Genomic DNA, 24,858 nt, shown 5'->3' on the forward strand with positions numbered 1-24,858 from the left:
TTTTTTGCGCCAGCCAAAATGGAGTCTCCTCACATTTTTGCTGGAACTTTACCCATGACAGAGTGTACAGTCGCCGGGTTTATACCTGGAGCTACTGCTGTTTGTATTTAGTGCCTGCATCACAAATTGTACTAAGTGTCTATATGTAGCCGTTAAGTCTGTATATAAACAATGAACTTCAGCCACTGGCATATTTGCAACCGCAGGATGTGGTGTATATGTGGCCAATAAAGGCCAGGTCGGACCATCATTACTTAGTGGACCTAACCTTTACAGGTAATATTGTATGGGGTAGGGCGCCATCAAGCCAATTATTATGTTCTTGATAAGATAGAGGTATCTCTAAATATGCGTACGCCCTGTACTGGCCAGGCGCGTTCGCAATCGTATTTGTGTGAAATGTATTTGTATTCCCATCAACTGCTGGAAATGTGACCCATGAGTAAAAAAGTTCTGTTCTATAGGCTGCATGGGCGGCCACCACAAACGTGACTGGACCCCCCTGGTTCGTAAGACCATGTGCAAGCAAATGTGCTGTGAGCTGTTGTCTCATATTAAGAGCTATTTGTATTACTTTTTGTGTCCGGATGGTAAATCAATAATGAGCAAAAAGAGATTAGTTAAAAGGGACTTTTGCAGATAGACAATATAAAATGTACAAAGGATATTTTTGCTTTATATAGATTTTTGTAACATGAGTTCACTATTCAAAACAACCGATCTGAACCATTCAGAGGTGTTAAACAATGCCTAGAGAAAATTGAAAATGATTATGAAAAACAACTGTAAATGAAATGGGAGTAATGATGAGAAATTGCAAAAATGTGAGCAAATGGGTCCTGAAGATATTCCCTACATGCATGAGGTAATGGTAAAGTATATCTAAGTTTGAAAGCCTTGAAGTAGGTGAAATATGAAAAAAAGAATTATTTTTTTAGAAAAACCCTCATGATCAGTTTTCTTTACACAGATGGAATAATAATGTTAAAAATGTATTTTCAGCATCTTCAGCCCTTTCCTGACATGGGCACTTGACCCATCCAACAAGTGAGGTACCTTTTTTCCAGGGAGACCTGGGGGAACGCTGGGCAGAACGAAGCTTGTGACAGGCTGCAGATTCCAGAACTTTTCATAACAGAAAAGTGAGGAAAATGTTTCTTTTAGTTAAGGTTTGAGGTATGCAAGGGATTCTGGCTAAGCAAACATGGTGCAAGCCACACAAGTCAGCCCACCCTGAATACCCCTAGTTGCCTAGTTTTAAAAAATGTATAGTTTAGCTAGACTACCATGCCGACTGAGCTAGGCCCAAAATCTTGAGTTATCCACATTGGGAACAAAGGACCAGTTTTCAGGGGAAAAATGTGATGAATCCATGTAGCATCTTGGGGCATTTCCCATTACAGACACTAGGTCTACTCACACAACTAAGGTACCATTTGTATTGAGAGACCTGTCAAAATGCCAGGAGGAAGAGTTTGTGGATCCCCAAAGATTCTAGAACTTTCCATCACAGAAATATGAGGAAAATGTGTTTTTTTAGTCGATGTTTGCAAGGGATTCTGGGTAAAAAAACATGGTGTGACCCATGCAAGTCAGCCCACCCGGGATGTCCCTAGGTGTCTAGTTTTAAAAAATTTACAGGTTGGCTATGCTTCTCTAGGTGCCGGCTGAGCTAGGCTCTAAAATCTTGGCTACCTACATTGGGAAAAAAGGACCGGTTTTTGGTGGAAAAATGTGTGGGTCCATGCTGTATTTTGGGATGTTTCTGTCACAGGCACTAGGTCTACCCACACAAGTGAGGTACCATTGTTATTGAGAGACCTGTGGGAGCACAGAATAGAAGAACATTTGTTATAACCTATCGGATTTTGCTGCATTTGTGCCTTTCAAATGTAAGCAAGTGTATAAGAAAGATGATATTTTGAAACATACCCTCCAAATCATAGGCTAGTATGGATACCTACAATTCAGAGATGTAGAAATGACCACTAATCGTAACTCTATATCTTGTGCCCATTTCAGAAATATATGTTTCCTTGATGTCCCTTTGCACTTTGCCTATTTCGCTATAAGAATTGTTCTATACTCAGTACGCAATGGAAAAACATTGCACTGTGCACCTCAGTTGTTGGCTCTGGGTACCTTGGGTTCTTGGAGAACCTACAGAGTCTATATATCCCTACAACTAGATGAGTCTAGCGGATGTAATGATATATTTCTTTTGTCAATCAGCCATCTTGACAAAAAGTTACAGATGAAAATGTTGCCACAAATGCCCGTTTTTTCCTACTCATTTTTAATATTTCTTTATTTCAACATTATTTTCCTTGGCAAAACCTTGAGGAAGCTACACATATGACCCCTTGCTAAATTTGGAATCTTGTCTAATTTTCAGAAATAATTTATAGCATTTCTGGATCACCCATGAGTTTTCCATTGGTTTCTATCACAAACTGGAAGTAGGTTGAGAGCCCAAAAATAGTGAAAATAGGATACTTCTTAGAAAAATACCAAAACATAGTACAAAATTATTTTTTTGTATTCTGCGCTGCATGTTCATGAAAGCTGGGAAGATGGTGACTTTAGTACAGCCAACCATTTGTGGTTGCTATATTTAGGGGAAAACAGAGCCACTTTTATCTGGAGCACATTTTCCCTATTTTTCTAAAAAAACATCAAAATGTTGCTATATTTTGACTATTTTCTCTGTCTCCTGAAGGAGAATCCACAAACCCTGGGAACCTTTACAATCCCCAAGATGTTTGAAAAAGGCACTAATTTGGCATAGATATCTTATGTGGAAAAAAAGTTATTGAGCCTTAAGCGCAAACTACCCCAAATAGTCAAAAAGGGCTCAGCACGGGAGGAGGGGATTTAGGACTAGATTGATCAAAAAAAATTGCATCCGCAAACGGCAAAATCGTCTGTTTGCGAGTGCAAAATAGTGGTCTGCAATGCATCAAAGGCATTCGCAGACCACAAAATAGAAATCGCAAAAATTGCGATTTTTAGCGTTGCGCCCTGGATTTTGCGAATCGCAATTTTCGATTTGCAAAATCCAGGTCGCAATGCAATTCTGCAATAAATCGCAAATTGCGATTTTTCGCAGAATGTTATTTTGCACATGCATAATACCATGGTCTGCAACCAGGTGGTAACCTGGTGCAAAAATTAAAAATGCAGTAAAACTGCATTTTTAAATGTAACATGTAAAGCACACATGCCCTTTTGGCATGTGTGTACTATACATGTTAAAAAAAACAAAAATTGGGGTGCAGGAGAGGGGGCCTTAGGCCCCCAGCACCCTGCCCTTTTGCATTTCCAAAATTGCGATTTCTGGTTCAGAAATCGCAATTTTGGAAATGCAAAAAATTCGCAGCTATGAGCCAACAGGCCCATAGCTGCGAATGGGGCCAGTATCGCAATTTGCGATTTGGTAATTGCATTTGCGATTTTTAAGAAATCGCTATTACCGATTCGCAAATGTGATACATGGCCCTTTGCGAGTCGGTAATAGTGATTTCTTAAAAATCGCAATTACCGAATCGCAATGGGCCAGAATCATACATCTGGCCTTTAAAGCCCATCGACTAAGGGGTTAAAATTTAGTTATTTACAGAAAATACATGAGAAAAGGCAAAATGTGACATGACTAAATATATAAGATGTTTTAAGTTTTTCACAAACTTTGTTCTTATATGTTTTGTCAACCGTTTTGCCTTGTCTAGAGAATTTCTCCATTTCATTAAATTTGTATTAATCTAAAAATGTGTAATGGGTATGTATAAGATTTGATAGTTTGCAACAAATGATTGAACACACCTATATTAACACATTTTGAATTTGGGGTTAATGTCACTTTTTGTGCAGGTGTCCGTTACCATAAAAGCAGCTTGCTTTAAATTTGTAAATGAAAGAAAATTATACAGGTGTGTTTCTTACAATTTCTGAAACGACCACATTACACACATATGCATTGCACATTAGTTACAAATTGCTTGCATGTGTGAATTAGGAATGCACAAGTCCAGTAGTAATTTAAACAGCCAATTCAAAAGGTAACATAAATAGGACACTTTTTGTCAATTCTGGTGGTGACGGGGTTGATTTTCTTCGTGGTAAAGTTGCAGCAGCAAAGGAAGGACTTGGACAATAGGGTTCATGACGGGAAGGCACATTGACCCAGAGAAAAACTGGCTGTACTCCCTCCGACAGCCGCGTTGGCCTATCGTGCCATCGACATGGGAGAAAAATTCTGATGGAAGCATTGGATTATAGTGCAACATTAGTTTTCAGAGCTAGACAGAAGGAGCACAACAGCGCTCTTACACAAGTATGTGATTTACTTTCTGATGCAGGTTTGACTTTGAATGCAGACAAATGTGAGTACCTCAAGACAAAGCTAAATTGCTTTGGCCATATCTTTCTGATGGGGTTATGACACCCAATCTTTTTAAAGTACAAGCACTGTAAAATGCTGATCCCCCCAAGATGTTTCTGTGGTACGTTCATGTCTTGGCATTGCCAGTTACTGTTTGAGATACATACAAGACTTTGCCACTGTAAGGGCTCCATTATGGGAGTTGATGAAAGAAAATGTGTCCTTGCACAGGGCTAACCTTGTTTGAAGGCATAATGGGGGTCATTACAACATTGGCGGTAAAAGCCACTTACCGCGTGCAGAAGACCGCCAACACACCGCCGCGCCCGCGGAAATCCGCCACAGCTATTATGACCCACATCCCGAAATCCGACAAAATTCAGACACCCACACAAGTCCACCACACCAAAGGTCAGTTTTAAACTGGCGAAAACAAAACCTCCACCGTCACACCAACAGAAATACGCCCATGCTATCACGACCCACGAATCCACGCGGCGGTCTTTCAACCGCGGTATTCCGTTGGCGGTACACACCGCCGCGCTCAAAATACACACACCTCTCCAAAACACCACCACATTGGATAAAATTCGAAAGACACACACCTGATACACATATACACACCACTCCCACACACACAATACAATAGAAAACACACACCCATATCACCCACAAACCCCCACGACCACAATTGCGACAGAAGGCCAGAGAGAGACACTACAATCTACAACCAAGAATCCACAGGCACACAACACCATCACCCACATAACATCCACGCACAAAACACCACACACCACTACATATCACCACACTTATCACCACATACACCACCCCACATATCACCTACACCCCCCCATGGCACGGCAAAGACACCCCAGGTTCTCGGAGGAGGAGCTCAGGGTCATGGTGGAGGAAATCGTACGGGTATAGCCACTGCTATTTGGCTCACAGGTGCAGCACACCTCCATTGCTAGGAAGATGGAGCTAATGAGAAGAATAGTCGACAGGGTCAACGTAGTGGGACAGCACCCAAGAAATCGGGACGACATCAGGAAGAGGTGGAACAACCTACGGGGGAAGGTGCGTTCCGTGGTCTCCAGACACAACATCGCGGTACAGCGGACTGGCGGCAGACCCCCACCTCCTCCCCCACAACTAACAACATGGGAGAAGCAGATCTTGACAATAACGCATCCTGAGGGCCTCGCAGGAGTCGGTGGAGGAATGGACTCTGGTAAGTCAAATCTTAACTATCATATCCCCCACCCTACCTGCATGCTATCACAGACCCCCACCCTCGTCCTCACCGCTATCACTCCAACTCCTCACAAATGTACCAATATCACAAACCACCCATCCCAGCACCAAGCCCTGCATGCAAAAACAAAGCATGGACACCCATCACTAAAGCATGCCCACTGCACATACCCATAACACCCCCCTCAACCATGATCACACAAGCCCACACACAGGAATGCCAGCACTGGGGTACACGGTCACCCACCCATTGCACACCATGAAACACACAGATGCAATAATCATGCCTTTCCACCCCTGCAGGACCACTACCAAACGTCACCAGACAGGAGGGTCCAGACATCTCCACCCCACCCACAGAAGAGGCCCACAGTGATGACAGCAACTCTGTCCAACTGGACATAGATGACCAACCTGCACCATCGTGGGCATCGGGACAGTCAGTTCCCCTCACACAGGCACAGCCCACCACAGACCTTCCACACTCTGGTAACACCAGCACAGCACCCACCCAGCGGGCCCATACCTCCGTCCCCAGCACACGTCAATCAGCTGTGTGTCCACCACTACAGGGAACCCAGGATAACCCACCACCCCAACAACAACAGGGACCTGGGGGCAGTGGTAGAGGGCACCCGGTCCAGGGGACGGAGGCACAGGAACACAGGGGAACTGGCTGGGCTGCCGTGCGACAGGGGGCGGACAGGCCTAGGGACCCCACTCTCCACAAGGCCCTCTCCTCCATCATGGGAGCATACCACCACTCCCAGGAGACAATGGCGACGGTCCTGGCCAAGTTTCAGGAGACCCAGCGCCTGCAGGAGGAACAGTATATGGGCTTCAGGGAGGAACTCAGAACAATCAGCACCGCCCTGGGCACCATAGTAGGGGTGCTGAAGGAGATACTCAACACCAGGAGGAACACTGTGGCACTCCAAGGGGCCCCTGACACTAGCCAGGACGATGAACTGCCCACCACCTCCGCCGGCGCTAGTGGACAGGAGGCACTGCCACAGGACCACCACACCAGCACCCCACCCCCTGCAGACAAAGAACCACCCCGCAAGCGGTCCCTGAGAAACAGGAACAAGACAGAGCACGATGCCAAGACCCCCGCCAAGAAATAAGACCACCCTGATTGTCATCCTACAGTCCCACTTTGTAACCCTGTCCATATTGGAACTGCCCCAGCTCCACTTCCTATGCCCATATGGGCAATGCACCTGTGGGACTCATAGACTGGACTCTGCCATGGACAGTCCTCCACCATCACCCCTCACCATTTTACAAACCCCCTCCAATATTTAGCACTGCAATACACACCCTTGAAGCACAAAACAACCTGGAGTCAGTCTGTGATTTAGAAAATGTATATTAGCAATGACAGTGACAAAATGCGTTCTCAATTGTGATGTCAACATACCTATGTCACACATCTCAAGTCCATGAGGAATCTTAGCAGATGACACATGTTGGAAACCACACCTGTGAAACCGTAACGGAAATGTACAACTCAGTTACCATATACTGGTTGAAATCGACAGACAGGATAGAGGTAGAAGTGTGAAAGTACTTGTAGTAGGCAGGAATGTTTTCTCACCTGTGTGTCACTGGAAATATTGCTGGATAACTGAGTCCCTGTTGTCAATGTCTTCTTCCTCTGCTTCCTCCTCATCACTGTCCACAGCTAAACAGCTGCCACAACACCGTCATCTGGACCATCCTCGTGCAGAAAAGGCACCCGGCGTCGCAAAGCCAAATTGTGAAGCATACAGCAGGCCACGATGATCTGGCACACCTTCCTTGGTGAGTAGAATAGGGAACCCCCTGTCATATGGAGGCACCTGAACCTGGCCTTCAGGAGGCCGAAGGTGCGTTCTATCACCCTCCTAGTCCGCCCATGGGCCTCATTGTAGCGTTCCTCTGCCCTGGTCCTGGGATTCCTCACTGGGGTCAGTAGCCATGACAGGTTGGGGTAACCAGAGTCCCCTAATAGCCACACCCGGTGTCTCTGGAGTTGACCCATCACATAAGGGATGCTGCTATTCTGCAGGATGTAGGCGTCATGCACTGAGCCAGGGAAGATAGCATTTACCTGGGAGATGTACTGGTCTGCCAAACATACCATCTGTACATTCATGGAATGATAACTCTTCCGGTTCCTGTACACCTGTTCACTCCTGTGGGGGGGGGACCAGAGCTACATGGGTCCCATCAATGGCACCTATGATGGTAGGGATATGTCCAAGGGCATAGAAGTCACCTTTCACTGTAGGCAAATCCTCCACCTGAGGGAAAACGATGTAGCTCCGCATGTGTTTCAGAAGGGCAGACAACACTCTGGACAACACGTTTGAAAACATAGGCTGGGACATCCCTGATGCTATGGCCACTGTTGTTTGAAATGACCCACTTGCAAGGAAATGGAGCACTGATAGCACCTGCACTTGAGGGGGGATTCCTGTGGGATGGCAGATTGCTGACATCAGGTCAGGCTCCAACTGGGTACACAGTTCCTGGATTGTGGCACGGTCAAACCTGTAGGTGATGATTAAATGTCGCTCCTCCATTGTCAACAGGTCCACCAGCGGTCAGTACACCGGAGGATTCCGCCATCTCCTCACATGTCCCAGCGGACGGTGCCTAGGAAGGACCACAGCAACCACAGAGTCAAACAACTCAGAGGTATGTACCCACAGTCTACACAGAACACAAAACATAATCCAAAAAGTTGCTTGTATGTGTGTTGAGTCTAGACCTAGGTATGTGTGACGCAGTTGAAAATGAAGCCATGTGGGCCCCTGAAATGAGGGCTGCCTGACCTCTAAACTGAGACAATGGGATGTGAGGTAACTGCGCTGGCATTGTACACCGTCGCGGTAGGCGGTCGAAGAGTGCAGCGCAATGCTGCATTGGTTAACATTGGACCCTATGGGTCCCAGGAGCCAATGACGAAGTGCGCCGGCGGTGATGGTACGCACCACCGCGGACGCCACCGCCGCGGACGTGACCGTCATTTTCTATCTGTTCAATGACTTGATACCTGATCTTCGACAGGAGAGGACCTACACTGCAAGTGCTGCTGTGACCTTGGTCTGGAAGAGACAATGGCTTGAGCGTCTGGGGAAAGGGCCCCTGCCTTCACTACACAGGAGTTGGAGAAGCTCGTGGACGGTGCCCTCCCCGAGTACACGCTACTCTACGGTCCTCCAGACCAGCAGGTAAGTACACAGGGAGCACGTTGTATGGGCTATGCGTGAGTGGAGAGGGCTGGTTGTAAGAAGGAAGGGGCCACGGTTCTGCGTGCATGATGGACTGTGAATGCATGTGCCACATGGCAAGGGTAGGGATGGGGGCCACTTACTTCGACGGTGCAGTTGCTAATGACTTCCCTTCTTCCCCTGTACATTTCATTTAGGTCAGCACCCACCAGAAGAAGGATATTTGGCGTGCCATCGCCAAGGACGTCCGGACCCTGGGGGTCCACCACAGATGGAGCACCCACTGCCGTAAAAGATGGGAGGGCATTCGCCACTGGAGCAAGAAGACGGTGGAGGTTCAGCTGGGAATGGCCTCCCAACGTGGGAAGGGTGCCCGTCGCACCATGACCCCCCTGATGTTCTGGATCCTGGCGGTGGCCTACCCAGAGTTGGATGGGCGCTTGAGGTCATCACAGCAGACACAAGGGGGTGAGTACAACATCATTCTGCGGACTTTGCGCGCAGTGAAGGTGTCTGGGTGGGGGAGGAGGGCTGTGGGTTCCCCTAGGCCAGGGCGAGTTCCGTAGGCAGGCTAAGCCCCTCCGTAATGCAGGCCATTTGGCACTCCACCCCACCTCTGTAGAGTGGCAAGTACAGGTATACATGCCCATGTGTCATCTGTGTGTGCAGATGTCGACCATAGCCATGTAGGCCATATCCCAGGAACTGCATCTGTAGAGCCCAACAGCGCGGTGTAGTGCAGAGGGCTGCTGTGTCTGTATTGTCTGCCAACGATAGCGGTAAGCCATGCACTCAACCTGTCTTTCTTCTGTCGTCGTCCCCCTTTTTGTGGTCTCCCTGTTCTTGTGTGCATCAGCATCATCAGGCGGAGGTACAGTGGCACAGGAGCACGAGGGAGCTGCATCCCACATGGCCATGGAGGGCCACACCATGGACTCAGGATACACCAGTGGGACGGAGGGCGAGGGGAGCTTCACGGCGGGGACAGGATCAGCAACCAGCGACACAGACTCGTCCTCCAATGGGAGCTCCCTTGTGGTGGCGGCAAAATCTGTGCCCCCCACTTCTACAGGTACAGCCGCCACCCCCCCCACAAGCACCGCCCTCCCAGCAGCCCCTCAGCCTTCCCCTGTGCCCGCTCACCCAGGAGGGTGGGCATCACCTTCGCCCCAGGCACCTCAGCCCCTGCCCCTGTCACCTCTGCTGCCCTCAGTGAGGAGGCCATTGACCTCCTCAGGTCACTCACTGTTGGTCAGTCTACCATTTTGAATGCCATCCAGGGTGTAGAAAGGGAATTGCAGCACACTAATGCATTCCTGGAGGGCAATCATTCTGGTCAGGCTGCCCTTCATCGAACCCTGCAAACTCTGGACTCAGCACTGATGGCAGCCATTGTCCCTGTGTCTAGCCTCCCCCCTCCAACTTCCTCCACCCAGACCCAATCCCCTGTACCCTTGCCTACCCCAAGCACACCATCAGACCAGCATACACACACCTCACCACACAAGGGAAGCTCAGGCAAACATAAGCAGCACACATCCCACAGGCACTCACGCAAGCATCACACACATACAGACACACCAACATCCACTGCCTCCACTGTGTCCCCCTCGTCGTCGTCTCCCTCCTCCCTCCCAGTCTCGTCTACACTCTCACCTGCATGCACTACCACTACAGCCACTAGGTCCCGCACCAGCACACCCACCACCACACCCGCTCATGTACACTCACCACCCCCACTACCATTTACACGTCCCCTGTGTCCTCTCCCAGTGTGTCTGTTACGCCCCCTCCCAAAGTACACAAACGCAGGCACACACCCACCCAACATACATCCACCTCACGACAGCCTCCAGCGCATGCACCTGCACCCAAAGCCACAAAAGTTACACCTCCTACAACCACCTCCTCTTCCTCCACTCCCAGACCCCCTCAAGCTACCCGTCCCAGTGTTCCTAAGAAACTTTTCCTGACCAAGCTTGACCTCTTTCCCACCCCCCCCCCCCTCCAATTCATAGGTCCCGTACTAGCACCTCAGCCAAAAAATCTCCGGGACCAGTGGTGCCTGTTGTTAGAGGTATGTGGAGTGCACCGGGCACCAGGGCAGCCAGTGTGACACAGAGCCACAGCACAGCCAGTCCCCCCCCCTGTGAAGCACCAGAATTTGAACAGTGCCCAGCGGGAGTGGGGGAAGACTCCAGCCAGCAAAGCCGCTCACAAGGGTCCCGGGGGGAGTGTCCACTCAGCTGTGACTCCTCCCAAGGTGGGGAAGGTGCAGAAGAAATCGCTAAAGTCTGGGAGGAGCAGCGCGGCGGAGAAGACCGCCATCATCCCCGCCGCCCAGGAGGCCACCGCCAGCCCAATCGTCAGTGGCCAGGAGGCCACCACCAGAGTCAGTGCCCAGGAGGGCAGCCCGATCATCACTGGCCAGGAGGCCACCGCCAGAGTCAATGCCCAGTAGGGCAGCCCGATCGTCACTGGCCAGGAGGCCACCGCCAGAGTCAGTGCCCAGGAGGGCAGCCCGATCGTCAGTGGCCAGGAGGCCACCGCCAGAGTCAGTGACCAGGAGGGCAGCCCAATCGTCAGTGGCCAGGAGGCCACTGCCAGCCACAGCCCAGCTGCCCAGGAGTGCCCCGGCAGCCACAGCCCAGCTGCCCAATGAAGGACCGCCAGCCCAGCTGGGCAATAAAAGACCACCATGGCAAGCACCGCTGAACAGGTCAGAAACTTCAAACTCAAGCACCGCTGAACAGGGCAAGCACCGCTGAACAGGGCAAAGACCGCCATGGCAAGCACCGCTGAAGAGGGCAAGCACCGCTGAACAGGGCAAAGACCGCCATGGCAAGCACCACTGAACAGGTCAGAAACTTCAAACTCAAGCACCGCTGAACAGGGCAAAGACCGCCAGGGCAAGCACCGCTGAACAGGTCAGAAACTTTAAACTCAAGCATCGCTGAACAGGGCAAAGACCGCCATGGCAAGCACTGCTGAACAGGTCAGAAACTTCAAACTCAAGCACCGCTGAACAGGGCAAGGACCGCTGAACAGGGCAAGGACCGCCAAGTCAAGCACCGCTAGCGCATGAGCGGCAGGGGCAGTGAAGCAACTGGGACCGTCACGGGGAGAGTGATGCACTCTGGGCACCAGTCCCCCTCCAGAACCAGTGGAGACATGCATCCACTCAGTCTGTCCTTGGCAGGATGAAGCACTCTGGGCACCAGTCCCCCTCCAGAACAAGTGGAGAAAGGCATCCACTCAGTCTGTCCTGCACAGGATGAAGCACTCTGGGCACCGGTCCCCCTCCAGAACCAGTGGAGACATGCATCCACTCAGTCTGTCCTGCACAGGATGAAGCACTCTGGGCACCGGTCCCCCTCCAGAACCAGTGGAGACATGCATCCACTCAGTCTGTCCTGCACAGGATGAAGCACTCTGGGCACCGGTCCCCCTCCAGAACCAGTGGAGACATGCATCCACTCAGTCTGTCCTGCACAGGATGAAGCACTCTGGGCACCGGTCCCCCTCCAGAACCAGTGGAGAAAGCCATCCACTCAGTCTGTCCTGCACAGGATGAAGCACTCTGGGCACCGGTCCCCCTCCAGAACCAGTGGAGAAAGCCATCCACTCAGTCTGTCCTGCACAGGATGAAGCACTCTGGGCACCAGTCCCCCTCCAGAACCAGTGGAGACATGCATCCACTCAGTCTGTCCTGCACAGGATGAAGCACTCTGGGCACCAGTCCCCCTCCAGAACCAGTGGAGACATGCATCCACTCAGTCTGTCTTGCACAGTATGAAGCACTCTGGGCACCAGTCCCCCTCCAGAACCAGTGGAGACATGCATCCACTCAGTCTGTCCTGCACAGGATGAAGCACTCCGGGCACCAGTCCCCCTCCAGAACCAGTGGAGACATGCATCCACTCAGTCTGTCCTGCACAGGATGAAGCACTCTGGGCACCAGTCCCCCTCCAGAACCAGTGGAGACTGTTCTCCACTTGAGAGACTGTGGCTTTGCACTCCCCAGGATGTAATAGTGGGCAAACCACCCACTGTAGAGACTTGAGAGACTGTGGCTTTGCACTCCCCAGGATGTAACAGTGGGCAAACCACCCACTGTTATCCACTTGAGAGACTGTGGCTTTGCACTCCCCAGGATGTAATAGTGGGCAACCCACCCACTGTAGAGACTTGAGAGACTGTGGCTTTGCACTCCCCAGGATTGAACAGTGGGCAAACCACCCACTGTAGAGACTTGAGAGACTGTGGCTTTGCACTCCCAGGGTGTAACAGTGGGCAAACCACCCACTGTTATCCTCTTGAGAGACTGTGGCTTTGCACTCCCCAGGATGTAACAGTGGGCAAACCACCCACTGAAGAGACTTGAGAGACTGTGGCTTTGCACTCCCCAGGATACATCGATGGGCATGGAGCCCCCTCGTTGATCTGGCATGTTGCACTCATTCGGCTGAGGTGCCCCCACTTCCGTTCCCCCTGAGGTGCCTGTTGTATTTCTATCTGATGCCCCAGCAGTGTTCTCTCCGTTTCTGGTCAGGTATCTTGTGTGGGCCTCGCCCATGCATTTTGGGCTGAGTGGTCCACGGACAATAACTTGTGCATTACCTGCACTAGTATTCGTGGTGTATATATTTTTTAATGTGTATATATATATATATATATATATATATATATATATATATATATGTATATCTTGGTTACTGTATTTTGATATATTACAATGGTTCCACTCATTTCCTTTGGTCTTTGCATTCTTCCGGGGGGATTTGGGGTTGTTACTGTAATGTTTGGATATGCATTGGTGTGTGTGTTGTAGTGGTTGAGGGTGGGGGTGGGGGTGTTGCGTGTGTGTGTCCCTGTCTTTTGCCTCCCCCTTCCCTATGTCGTAGGTATAGTACTCACCTTTGTCTTCGCCTCCGGCGTTCATGATCGCCGTACAGGAGCAGGAAGACTAGTGCAGGAAGTATTTGGAGTTCCGGCTCCATGGTGTCCTACTTCCTCGTGGAGTGTGTAGAGGTGAGCGTTTTCCCTTTGAAATGGCGTGTTTTTATCTGCGGTGAATCCGCCCCGGAAAAGGTGGCGGATTGGTAGGTTGTGATACTGTGGGCGGTACATTGTCTCCCGCCTGTCTGTTGGCGGTGACCGCCGCGCTGTTTGTTTGTACCGCCGTGGCGGTCGGAGTGTTAAAGTGGCTGTCTTTGTTGGCGGTTTCCGCCACGGTCATGATTCAAATTATTTTACCGCCGGCCTGTTTGCGGTCTTACTGCCACTTTAACACCATCCGCCAGGGTTGTAATGACCCCCTATTGTGTAATTTGCTAGTAAAGGTTTGTCTCAAACAGAATGTGCTTACTCACAACTTGATAAAGAAAGTTAAGCCGTGGTATGGGCTTGTGAACATTTCCACTTATTCCTCAGTGGAAAGCCTTTTACACTAGTAACTGATCATCAAGTTTAATGACTATCTTTGGCCAACCAAAAGCTAAGATGCCTCCTTGCATTGAATTATAGGGACTACGATTGCAAGAGTACAATTAGACCATTCTGCATCAACCAGGGAAGGATCTAAACCCTGCTAACTACTTTTCCAAACTACTCTAAAAGATCAAGGCACTCAATCCAAGACTGCTGAAGCCCACTTTAATTTCATTATAAAATCAAATACGCCAGCTGCTATCTCTTTTGCCTAGATTACCAAACAAAAGTGAAAGAAGTGAGAACATGATTCATACAAGAGATTTGGTTAACAAGCAAAAAATGAAAGCCTATGCTTTCATGCAAAGAAAATCACTTTTAAGAGAGGATATTTAATGATCACCCGACTGATGAGAAGAAGGAAATCTAATGCTCCATATGATGCTGAACCTTTCCACATGGTGCCTACCAAGGGACACATGGTGACTGCCCAGTGGCCTGGGAAATCTGTTACCAGAGACTTTTCACACTTTAGACTTTTGATTCATCAATCTTCAAACTGAGATAGTGAAGGAAAGACTGGACCTAAGAACTCAGTGACTGCTCCCAGCCTCCAGTAAGCACATCAAGTTGAGTGATCAAAGCGTCAGGAAGGTTGACTGAGGAGATGTAGTTGTACGTATATATATATATAGACACATTTTATCAAACATTTTACATTTTTAATTAACAGAGGGGAAGATGTAGGGGGTCATTCTGACCCTGGCGGTCGGTGATAAAGCGGCGCACAACCCGCCAACAGGCTGGCGGTTCGAAAAATTGAATTCTGACCCTGGCGGGAACCGCCAACACAGCCCGCCACTTTACCACTCCGACCGCCACGGCGGGACAGACAAACAGCGCGGCGGTCACCGCCAACAGGCAGGCGGCAGACAAAGTACCGCCCACCCTATAACAACTCACCAATCCGCCACCTCATCCGGGGCGGGAGCTCCGCCGATAAAAACACGGCGGAAACAGACTACGAACGGGAAAACGCTCACCTCTATACACTCCACGAGGACGGAGGACAGCATGGAGCCTGAATTACACATCCTACCCGCTCTCGTCTACCTGCTCATCTACCACAAGTACGAACTCCGGCGCAGACGACAACGGTGAGTACCGCACCTACGACACAGGGGAGGGGGGAGGAGGAAGGGTTACGGGCACACACATACGCATCACACCCACCCCCCAACTATCTACACACCAATGCAGAGCACCAAGTCAAAGTTACCCCACCCAAACCCCCCGGAATAACGAAAAGATATGATTCAAGTGAGAAACAACATTTATGTACAAAATAGGTTCATTGAAGACATGGCAAAATAGGAAAATGATGGAAATATTATCTAATGTAAACATTGCGTGACCGAGAAATAGAGGCAGAAAGTCCCGCACAATCACAGAAATTGCAAATGTCCGTGGGCCGAAGTGTATCAACACATGGGCAAAGCCCACAAAGGAGACCTGAGTCCGTTGGAGAGAACACTGCAGGGGCATCACATGACAAAACTACAGGCACCTCAGGGGGAAGGGAAGGGGGGGCACCACAGCCACATGAGTCCACGACGCCAGATCCAAGAAGGGGCCACCATGCCTACCGTCCAATCCTGGGGAGTGCAAAGCCACAGTCTCTCAAGTCTCTACAGTGGGTGGCTTGCCCACTGTCATATCCTGGGGAGAGCAAAGCCACAGTCTCTCAAGTCTCTACAGTGGGTGGCTTGCCCACTGTCATATCCTGGGGAGTGCAAAGTCACAGTCCATCAAGTGGATAACAGTCTCCACAGGCAATGGAGGAGGCAGGGTGGGCCGAGTGCAGCGTGAACATTAGCACGACACAGAACCGGCACAGTCATTGGCCCAGCGGTGCATGAGACGGCGGGGCCCAGCGGAGCGGTGCTTGAGACGGCGGGGCCCAGCGGAGCGGTGCTTGAGACGGCGGGGCCCAGCAGAGCGGTGCCTGAGATGAAGGGCCCAGCGGAGCGGTGCTTGACAGGAAGGGCCCAGCGGAGCGGTGCTTGACAGGAAGGGCCCAGCGGAGCGCTGCTTGAGACGGCGGGGCCCAGCGGAGCGGTGCCTGAGATGAAGGGCCCAGCGGAGCGGTGCTTGACAGGAAGGGCCCAGCGGAGCGGTGCTTGACAGGAAGGGCCCAGCGGAGCGGTGCTTGAGACGGCGGGGCCCAGCGGAGCCGTGCCTGAGATGAAGGGCCCAGCGGAGTGGTGCTTGAGACGGCGGGGCCCAGCGGAGCGGTGCCTGAGATGAAGGGCCCAGAGGAGCGTGCTTGACAGGAAGGGCCCAGCGGAGCGGTGCTTGACAGGAAGGGCCCAGCGGAGCGGTGCTTGAGACGGCGGGGCCCAGCGGAGCGGTGCTTGACAGGAAGGGCCCAGCGGAGCGGTGCTTGAGACGGCGGGGCCCAGCGGAACGGTGCTTGAGATGAAGGGCCCAGCGGAGCGGTGCCTGAGATGAAGGGCCCAGCGGAGCTGTGCCTGAGATGAAGGGCCCAACGGAGCGGTGCTTGACAGGAAGGGCCCAGCGGAGTGGTGCTTGACAGGAAGGGCCCAGCGGAGCGGTGCTTGAGATGGCGGGGCCCAGCGGAGCGGTGCTTGAGATGAAGGGCCCAGCGGAGCGGTGCCTGAGATGAAGGGCCCAGCGGAGCGGTGCTTGAGACGGCGGGGCCCAGCGGAGCGGTGCCTGAGATGAAGGGCCCAGCGGATCGGTGCTTGACAGGAAGGGCCCAGCGGAGCGGTGCTTGACAGGAAGGGCCCAGCGGAGCGGTGCTTGAGATGCCGGGGCCCTCTTCAGCGGTGCCTTTCAGGACGGAGGGGCCCTCTTCAGCGGTGCCTCCCTGCACGGCGGGGCCCTCTTCAGCGGTGCCTTTCAGGACGGCGGGGCCCTCTTCAGTGGTGCCTCCCTGCACGGCGGGGCCCTCTTCAGCGGTGCCTTTCAGGACGGCGGGGCCCTCTTCAGCGGTGCCTTCCTGCACGGCGGGGCCCTCTTCAGCGGTGCCTTCCTGCACGGCGGGGCCCTCTTCTGCAGTGCCTTTCAGGACGGCGGGGCCCTCTTCAGCGGTGCCTTCCTGCATGGCGGGGCCCTCTTCAGCGGTGCCTTCCTGCACGGCGGGGCCCTCTTCAGCGGTGCCTTGCAGGACGGCGGGGCCCTTTTCAGCGGTGCCTTCCTGCACGGCGGGGCACTCTTCAGCGGTGTTTGTCCTGTAATTCCAGGGAGTATGACCTGGGCAGGACTCCCTGCTCAGTCGCCCTCCGACCGTGCAGTTGCTGGACCCTTCGGTGACGGTGTCCTGAGCCCTTGGGTGTCCTCCCTCACACCCGGGATGGGGCTTGTGGGGCCCTCCTGGTCCGCTCTCCTGCTGCCTGACTTCTCCGCCCTGCTGCCCTTGCCCTCCTTCGCTGTGGCTCTCTGGGCCTTGCCTCCCCTGGATGTTGTGGCAGGTGAAGTGTCCGAACTTTGGTCCTTGGGGGCAGCCGTGGCACTCCTCTCGCGGCGGCCCCTCACTTTCCGGGTCCTCTTTCCAGGGGGGGGGGCTGGCTGTCCCCTTGCTGCTGACCGATGTCTCACTGCTGGCAAAGGGGGGACTCCAAAATCCATGGACTACGCTGACACGTGAACCCGGGCTGGTGGTGGCTGAGGTGCTCTTGGGACTCTTAGCAGATGGAGGGGGTGAGTCAGGTGAGGGAAAGAGGTCAAGATTGGAGAGGTAACACTTTTTAGGACCAAGGTAAAAGGTAGGTGCAGTGGTTATGGGAGTGGAGGAAGAGGAGGTGGTTGTAGGAGAGTCAGGTGTGCTGTCCTTGGGTGAAGGTGCATGGACTGGAGGCTGTCGTGAGGTGGTTGGCTGTTGGGTGGGTGGGTGCCTGCGTTTGTGTGTCTTGGAAGAGGGGGTGACATACACAGTGGGAGAGGACACAGGGGACGTGTAAACGGCAGTGGGGGTGGTGACTGCAGGTGTGCGGACTGTAATGGAGGGTGTGCTGGTGATGGGTGTACTGGCTGTTGGTGGTGTGCATGCAGGTGTGAGTGGCGACGTCACAGGGAGGGAGGAGGGAGACGAGGAGGTGGGGGACACAGAGGTGGTAGTGGCTGTTGGCATGTCTGCATCTAGGTGTTGCTTGGGTGAATGTTTGTGTGATCTGTGGTGCTTATGTCTGGAAGAGCTGCCCTTGGGTGTTGAGGTGTGTGCAGGCTGGTCTGATGGTGTGGATGGGATAGGCAGATGAACAGGAGACAGAGACAGGGTGGAGGCAGTTAGAAGAGGGAGGCTGGAACAGGGACAATGGCTGCCGTCAGTGCTGAGGCCAGAGAATTGAACGATCGTTGATGGGCAGACTGACCCTAATGAATGCCCTCCAGGTATGCATTGCTACGATGTACCTCCCTCTCTACCCCCTGGATGGCATTCAAAAGGGTAGTCTGCCCAACAATCATGGTCCTCAGGAGGTCAATGACCTCCTCACTGAGGGCAGCAGGGGTAACAGTGGCAGGGCCTGAGGTGCCTGGGGTGAAGGAGACGCCCGCCTTCTTGGGCGAGCGAGCACGGAGCGTAGGCTGAGGGGCTGCTGGGAGGGCGGAGCTGGTGCGCTGGGTGGCGGCTGTACCTGTAGAGGCGGGGGCACGGATGTTGCCACCACCGCTAGGGAGCTCCCTTCCGAGGACGTGTCGGTGTCGCTGGTTTCACCATGGCTCCCCGTTGTGAAGCTCCCCTCGCCCTCCGTATCACTGGTGGCCTCGGTGTCTGTGACAAGGCCCACCGGGGCCTTGTGAGTCGCAGCTCCCTCGTGCTCCGGTGCCAAGTCTCCTCCGCCTGATGATGCTGAAGCACACATGCACAAGAAGATAAAGAAAAAGGGTGGGGGGAGACATAATAAAAGGTTGAGTACATGCATTGTCAACACCGTTGGCGGAGAGGACAGACACAGGAGCCTCATGCACTAAGCTGCGCAATCGGGGTACACTACTTAGTACTTGTGACTGGGCCAACAGGTCTAGGGACAACAAACGCGCACATGGGTGATGCAGGACCATGGCTAGCTGTACCTGGCACCGTACAGAGGTTGGGGGCGGGGGCACAGGGCCATGCCTAAAGGAGGGGACTACACTACAGAAGGCGCCCTGGCCTAATGTCACCCACAGCCCTCCTCCCCCACCCAGACGCCTCCACTGCGTGTAAAGATAGCTGAATGTGCTGGTACTCACCCCCTTGTGTCTGCTGTGATGTCGTCACGCACCCATCCAAATCGGGGTAGGCCACCGCCAGGATCCGGGACATCAGGGGGGTCAGGGTACGACTGGCACCCCTCCTAGGTTGGGAGGCCATCCCCAGCAGTGACTCGGCGGTCTTCCTGGTCCCGCGGCGGATGTCCTCTCACCTCTTGCGGCAGTGGGTGCCCCGTCTGTTGTGGACCCCCAGGTTCCGGACTTCCTTGGCGATGGCACGCCAAATGTCGATCTTCTGATGGGCGCTGACCTATTTGACATGTACAGGGTGGAAATTGAAATATCATCAATTTTCCGCATGATAGATGCGATTGGCCCCCCCTCCCCAACCTTGCCATGTGGCACATGCTCTCATCTGTCGTGCCTTGCACTCCTCATTCGCTCCCCACCCCACCATCTTACATCCACCATACACAACCCAGGTATAGCCCATGCAACGTGCACACAGTGTACTTACCTGTTGGTCTGGAGGACCGTAGAGTCGCGCATACTGGGGCAGGACCCCATCCACAAGTTTCTCCAACTCTTCTGTCGTGAAGGCAGGGGCCCTTTCCCCAGTCGCAGTAGCCATTGTATCTCCCAGACCGAGGTCACAGAAGCACTTGCAGTATAGGTCCTCTCCTGTGGATGATCAGGTCTCGAGTGATTAATCAGATAGAAAATGGCGGTCACGCCCGCGGCGGCGCGTACCGCCGCAGTGCGTTCCGCGACCGCCGGCGCAGCTAGTCATTGGCCCGTGAAACCCATAGGGTTCGATGTTAACCAATGCGGCTTTGCGCCGCGGTCTTCTACCGCCTACCGCCACGGTGTGTCACGCCAGCGCATTGACCTCACAACCCATTGTCACACTTCTCAGGTCAGGCAGCCGCCATTACAAGGGACCACAGGGCTTAATTACTACTGCGTCACACAGGCCTAGGCCTTGCATTGCCACTCATACAAGCCATTCAATGCATTGACAATCGTGTTCTGTGCAAGCTGTAGTTACGTACCTGTGGGTTGTTTGACTCTGTGCTCCATGTTGTCCTTCCTAGGCACCGTCCGCTGGGACTTGCGAGGAGAAGGATGAATCCTCCCGTGTACCGACCGCTGGTGGACCTGTCGACAATGGAGGAACGTCATATAATACTTCGATACCGACTTGACCGAGCCACTATACATGAACTGTGTGCCCAGCTGGAGCCAGCACTGATGTCCCCCATCCGCCAACCCACAGGAATTCCCCCTCTGGTGCAGGTTCTGTCAGTCCTCCATTTCTTGGCAAGTGGGTCTTTTCAGACAACAGTGGCCATGTCATCAGGGATGTCTCAGCCTATGTTTTCTAAGATTTTGTCCAGAGTGTTGTCTGCCCTGACGAAATACATGCGGAGCTACATAATTTTCCCTGAGGAGGGTGATTTGGCCACTGTGAAGGCTGACTTCTATGCCCTTGGACATATCCCCAACATCATTGGTGCCATTGATGGGACCCATGTGGCCTTAGTACCCCCAAAAGACGATGAGCAGGTGTTCAGAAACAGGAAAAGTTACCATTCTATGAATGTCCAGGTGGTCTGTTTGGCTGACCAGTACATCTCCCATGTAAATGCCAAGTTCCCTGGGTCAGTGCATGACGCGTATGTTATGCGAAATAGCAGCATCCCCTATGTGATGGAACAGCTACAGAGACACCGTGTGTGGCTAATTGGTGACTCTGGTTACCCCAACCTGCCGTGGCTACTGACCCCAGTGAGGAATCCCCGGACCAGGGCAGAGGAACGGTACAATGAGGCCCATGGGCGATCTAGGAGGATCATAGAAAGGACCTTCGGCCTCCTGAAGGCCAGGTTTAGGTGCCTGCATATGACAGGGGGATCCCTCATGTACTCACCAAAGAAGGTGTGCCAGATCATCGTGGCCTGCTGTATGCTTCACAATCTTGCATTGCGACGCCAGGTGCCTTTTCTCCAGGAGGATGGTACAGATGGTGGTGTCGTAGCAGCTGTGGAGCCTGTGGAGAGTGAAGAGGAGGAAGACGATGGGGACGACACGGACAACAGGGACACGGTCATACAACAGTATTTTCAGTAGCACCCAGGTAAGAATCCCCCACGTCATTTTACATTTCCTTCTGGCCTCCTGCATCTCTACTTTCTGTGTTTCCCCCCAGTTCCTTTCAACTGAATTGTGACTTTCCCTTGGCTTTTCAGAGCTGTATGACCCACTACGTGACTTCTGGTTTGTTCGGCAATGGAGTAAAGCAAATTGACATTGGTATGTTGTCATCACAAAGTAACTGCACATTTTTGACCCGTTATGCATAATACATTTGTTAAGAATACAAGCAGACTCCTGAGTGTTTTATGTGCAATAAGTGATTTATTTAAAGTGCTACATATAGGTCCATGATAGTAAAACGGTGATGGGTGGGGGTGGAGTGATGTCCATGGCAGAGTCCAGTTCTCGGTCGCACAGGTGCATTGTCCATATGCCTGTGGAAGGATGGAGAAGGGGCAGTTCAAGGTTGGACAGGGTGACGATGTGGGACAGTGGAATGACATCCGGGGGGATCTTAGGCTGGCGGGGGTCTTGGCATCCTACTCTGTCTTCCTTTGTGATCTCAGGCTCCTCTTGCGGGGTGGTTGATCTTCAGCAGGAGGTGGGGTTCTGGTGGCCCGTCGTTGTGTGGGGGCCTCCTGTCCACTAGCTCCGGCGGAGGTAGTAGACTGTTCCTGGTCCGGGCTGGGGACAGGGGCCCTTTGGGGTGCCACATGGTCCCGCAATGTGGTGACTATTAGGTTCAGGGCCTGGACGATGTTCCTGAGCTCCTCTCTGTACCCGATGTACCGTTCCTCCTGCTGTGCCTGGATCTCCTGGAACCTGGCCATTACCGTCGCCATCGTCTCCTGGGAGCGGTGGTATTCTCCCATGATGGTGGTGAGGGCCTCTTGGAGAGTCGGTTCCCTGGGCCTGTCCTCCCCCCCTGTCGCACTGCAGCCCTCCCAGTTGCCCTGTTTCCCCGGGCCTCTGTCCCCTGGACGGTGTGCCCGCTACCACTGCCCCCAGGTCCCTGTTGTTGTTGGGGTGTTGGGTCAGCCTGGGTGCCCTGTAGTGGCGGACACACCGCTGATTGACCTGTCCTGGAGACAGAGGCATGGGCCCGCTGGGTGGGAGCGGTGCTGATATTCCCAGAGGGGGTTAGGTCTGCTGTGGCCTGTGTCTGTGTGTGGGGAACCGACTGTCCAGAGGTCCCCGATGGTCCGGGCTGGTCATCAGGTTCCAGGTCGACAGAGCTGCTGTCCTCACTGCGGGCCTGTTCTGGGGGTGGGATGGACATATCTGGACCCTCCTGGCCGGTGTGTTGGCGTTCGGGCCCTGCAGGGGTGAAAGAGTATGGTTATTGCTTCTGTGTGTTCCATGGTGTGCGATTTGTGGGTGCCCTTGTCCCCCAGTGCTGGCATCCCCTTGTGGCAGGAGTTGTGAGGGTGGTTTGTGGGGGGAATGGGTATGTGCAGTGGTCATGCATAGGTGATGGGTGTCCATGGTTTGTGTTGGCATTCAGGGTTTGGTTTTGGGTTGGGTGGGTTGTGCTGGTGAGACATTGGCAGGGAGGCTGTGTGCTGGGGGGTTAGGGGTGAGGGTGGGGGTGTGGGTTGGCATGCTGGTGGTTGGGGGGGGGAGTAGTTGAGACTAGACTTACCAGAGTCCATTCCTCCGCCTACTCCAGCGAGGCCCGCAGGATGCAGGATGTTGAAGACCTCTTGCTCCCATGCTGTGAATTCGGGAGGGGTGGGTGGTGGTCCGCCGCCAGTCCTCTGCACAGCGATGTTGTGTCTGGAGACTATCGACCGTACCTTCCCCCGTAGGTCGTTCCAGCGCTTTCTGATGTCTTCCCGGTTTCTGGGATGCTGTCCCACAGCGTTGACCCTGTCGACAATCCTCTGCCATAGCTCCGCCTTCCTGGCTATTGTGGTGTGTTGCACCTGTGTGCCGAAGAGCTGGGGCTCTACCCTTATGATTTCCTCGACCATGACCCGGAGTTCTTGGTCAGAAAACCTGGGGTGTCTTTGGGGTGCCATGGGGTGGTGTGGATGAGGTGTGGGGTGGTGTTTGCGGTGATGTGAGTGGTGGTGTGTGGTGATGTGTGCGTAGATGTGGTGTGGTTGATGATGTTGGGTTCCTGTGTGTGTTGGGGTTTTCGATTGATGTTCTCTCTCTCTCTCTCTCTCTTTCTCTCTCTCGCCTTCTCTCCGATTTCCAACTAGTGGGGGTTTGTGGGTGATGTGGGTGTGTGTTTTATAGTTGCTTGGATGTGTGGGGGTGGTGTTTGTATGTGTATCAGGTGTGTGTATTTCAAATTGTCCAATGTGGCTGGGTTTTGGAGCCTGGGTGTGTATTTTGACTGCGGCGGTGTGTACCGCCAATGGAATACCGCGGCTGAAAGACCTCTGCGTGGATTGGTGGGTCGTAATGGCATGGGCGTGTTTGTGTTGGCGTGGCGGTGGAGGTTTGGTCATCTCCAGTTTATCGCTGCCCGCTGATGAGGCGGCCTTCCGTGGATGTTGGGTTTTTGGCGGCTTGGCAGTTGTTGGTCAGAATGACCGTGGCGGATTTCCGCGGCCGCGGCGGTAGAATGGCGGTCTTTTGACCGGCGGTAGGAGCCTTTTACCGCCGAGGCCAGAATGACCCCCGTAGTGTCTTGCAAGTTTTATGACAGAACCCCTTTGGCTCCGAATGGACTATGTACAAGATGTAGTTCTTAGAGCAGAATGCAATGAAAGCTTGGTTTAGAATGTTAACCCCTTCTGTGCCCAGGACGTAATGGTTATGTCCTGTGGCACAGTCGCAAATTAATTTTAGGTCATTTCTGCCCCCTAGGGGCAGATTGGCCTATTGTTATTAGGCCGATCTGCCCCGGGGGGGGCAGAAACCTCTAGGCGCCAAGGCTAATTTATTTTGTGTGTTTTTTTTAGACATGAGGAGCGACCCATTAGGCAAGGGTCGCTCCCCTGGGGGGCAAAATGTATTTAGACCATTTCTGCCCCTCTTGGGGGCAGGTCGGCCAATTTTAGGTCAATCTGCCCCCAAGGGGGGCAGAAACCACTAGGCACTGGGGATCTTTTTTTTTGCACCAATGTCACGCAAGGGGAGCGACCCCGTAGGCAAGGGTCGCTCCCCGGGGCGTGGGGGAGGAGGGGGGCAAATATATTTTAGGCCATTTCTGCCCCCGAGGGCAGATCAGCCTATTGTTATTAAGCCGATCTGCCCCCGGGGGGGCAGAGGCCTCTAGGCGCCAGGGATACATTTTTGGGG

This window comes from Pleurodeles waltl, chromosome 3_1, assembly GCF_031143425.1.
Source record: "Pleurodeles waltl isolate 20211129_DDA chromosome 3_1, aPleWal1.hap1.20221129, whole genome shotgun sequence".
Lineage (NCBI taxonomy): Eukaryota > Metazoa > Chordata > Amphibia > Caudata > Salamandridae > Pleurodeles > Pleurodeles waltl.